Below are 2,786 nucleotides of genomic sequence, written 5' to 3' on the forward strand. Positions count from 1 at the left end.
CAAAGCTCATCCCAGCGCCGGCTCTGCCCAGCACAGCTCCCCAAGTGAAGGGTGTGAGAAGCTGCCGGGGCCGGCAGCACCAAGCTCGGCTTTGCTTGGAATTAAAACTCCTGTGCAAAGAGCCAGGGGGCGGCAGTGTTTGCAAAATCCTTCCCTTGCTGTCCTCTCGCGGCCACTGGCCCTGCAGAGTACAGACAAGGCTGGCACCCTCTCCAGTCCCAATTATCTTAATGAACCCTCCCAAAAAGGGGATGTGTGTAAAATACATCAAAACTCACCAATTCACCTCTCTGTAATTTATTTCCACAATCAAACATTCCTGAAGTCTATTAATAAAGTGTAATGAATAGTTTAAATTTTCATTTAGAACTTAATTCCCTGGCTCCTAGATAATCCCAGCTGCATGGCAGAAGAAAATTGCTGCTTGCATATTCCAACAGAAGGAGGAAAAGCCCCATAAATCAGACATCAGGTACAAGCCTGAGGATTCTCCTTCACACCTCCAGCCTCACAAATGACAGCTGCAATGATCTGTCTCCATCTCGCAAGTCATTAACTTATTCAGCGGTTGCCAAAGTTCTTTAKAGAAGATAATTGTTAATTGTTGCCTCTGCATCAGTCCAGACTCTTTAATTAAACAAATAATAATGGGGATCCATCACTACCATCCTCACAAAAGGGTTTTTTATCTTCTTTTCTCAGAYGCCATCCCCATGGGGATCCAAAGCTCCACACAGAAAATCAGGCAGGCTTCAGATGCCCTTGACATGGAAGTTTTTCTTGCTGATGGAGGAAAAATTGGGGCACGGGAGYTTGATTTCTTTGTCAGGCTGGTGACAGGAATAACAGGGCTGGAAGCAAGGAGGACTTGCTGGTTCTGACCAGAGCTGGAGTTTCTGATGCAGTCTCAAATTTGGGGAATGCAAATGAGGTGCTTTCCCAGCACCTCAGTTCCTGCAGGATAACACACCTTGGACAGTATCCTCCTGGAACAGGGCTGTGGGCTTTCCATTCAAGGAAAGGAACAAGGAGCAAGGAATAAATCTGCCCGAGAGCTGCCCTTGCCCTTTTTACAATGTTGGAGGGAAAACAGTTAAAGTCATACAAAAGGCATTTTTAATACTTTCAATAAATACCTGTCTCCTTTTCTGTCCTCAATCTATGCTACACAGACAAAAAAACTCAGCGTAAAAAACCTCACARCATGCACATAAAGTTAAATTTTACACCCTGTGCCACTGTTGGGATGTSCCAGGGTTCAAATGCAGTTTCACAGACACAGATCTTACTCTTGGAAGTGGTTTGTCCTGCAGACACCTGAGTTGGACTAGGATTTGTTTGCAAATTGAAATTGTCAGGCCAGAGCAAGGAAATTTCCTCTCGGCTGAGAACCTGCACCAACAAAAATCCTTTGCAGAGTTCAACCAAGACAAGCAGGAACCTGCTACCAACACCACGAGGACTTCCCCGAGTGCTGCATCCCCCCCTGGCAAACACTCACCAGGCAGAACAGAGCCATCGAGCCACTGTGGCTGCGAGGAGGGAGAAAAACCCAACCCAATTATTGCACAGAACAGGGGACCTGTTTTAGCTGCCAGGAGCTGTTTCTGAAAGCAAAGCAGCCCCCGTGTTTTTGCCTCCTGTTGCCAGAGCACRCTCCTGCCTCAACCCAGACATCACCAACTGCCTCGCASCGGCTCAGSCATCTCACCCAGATATGACTAAGSCCTTTCAGAACGAGAAACCATCAGGATGTCTTGCTTAATTGCTAAAACAGATTAATTTGACCATCCAGCACATTGCCAAGCGGAAGAGAGGAATTGACACACCTAGCTGGTTCCTGATGATCTGCTTTAATTGATGGGTCACGTTTGGAGATGATTTTCCACCACACAACTGCTGAAGGGCTGCTGGGGTCCCCTCCTGCCCTCCACATTCCCTGCAGCCTTCTGATCACCAGTGCTTTGGGAGGCTTAAATCAAGAATGTCACTGACRCAAACCAGCAAACATCACCTTCAAAGCTCGAGGTTTAGCTCCCACATGTCGTGGAAAAGGCCCGTGCCTTCTCCACATGGAATTCTGTCAAGGATTAAGGGCTGCATCTTTACCAAAAGGCTCCTTTGGCTCCTAAAGTTGAGGTGGTGAACCAGGTCAAAGCTCGTTTGGATGGCTCCGGTCACCCGCACATGACACTCGGGATGTCGGAGCAGAGCCAGGAAATCAGGGTGGCTGAGCCTGGCCGCAGTGCCAAGCAACCCCCCCACGCTACTCCAGTGGTTTTATTGGAGCCTTATCAGATTTCCTGGTGACTCAGAGCAGCCGGTGACCGGGCAGAAGGGCACGGCCATGGCAGCAGGCACAGATGGGGTTACAGCTCCGTGCTGCTCCAGAATAGCAGCCAGTGCCCAGCAGGCCCCTCTGTGCCCAGATCCCACCACCCCACAGCTCTCCTGCTCCACACTGAGGATGAGCAGACCATGGCTGTGCCTCTGCAAGGAACAACCATGGAGGAGGCAGTGGCTGTTCAGCCCTTCCCGAGAGCCCAGGGAGCTCTGCCTGTCCCCCAAACCCCGGCTGAGTCCCCACGGGGTACCTGAGCTGGGCACCCCCACAACCCTTTCCCCCATAACCCACCTTCCAACCCCTCCCACCATCCCCCCTTCCCTTTTTCTTCCATCAGCACCCCCAGCTCCAGTTCTCCCCTTTGCTCACACACCCCCGCAGCCCCATTCCCGCTCCCTGCCCCATTCCCCATTCCCCTCTCCCTCACGCCTCCCACAGCCCC

Source organism: Malurus melanocephalus, unplaced genomic scaffold (genome assembly GCF_030028575.1).
Source record: "Malurus melanocephalus ecotype Western Australia unplaced genomic scaffold, MMel_1.1 scaffold_1477, whole genome shotgun sequence".
Classification (NCBI taxonomy): Eukaryota; Metazoa; Chordata; class Aves; order Passeriformes; family Maluridae; genus Malurus; species Malurus melanocephalus.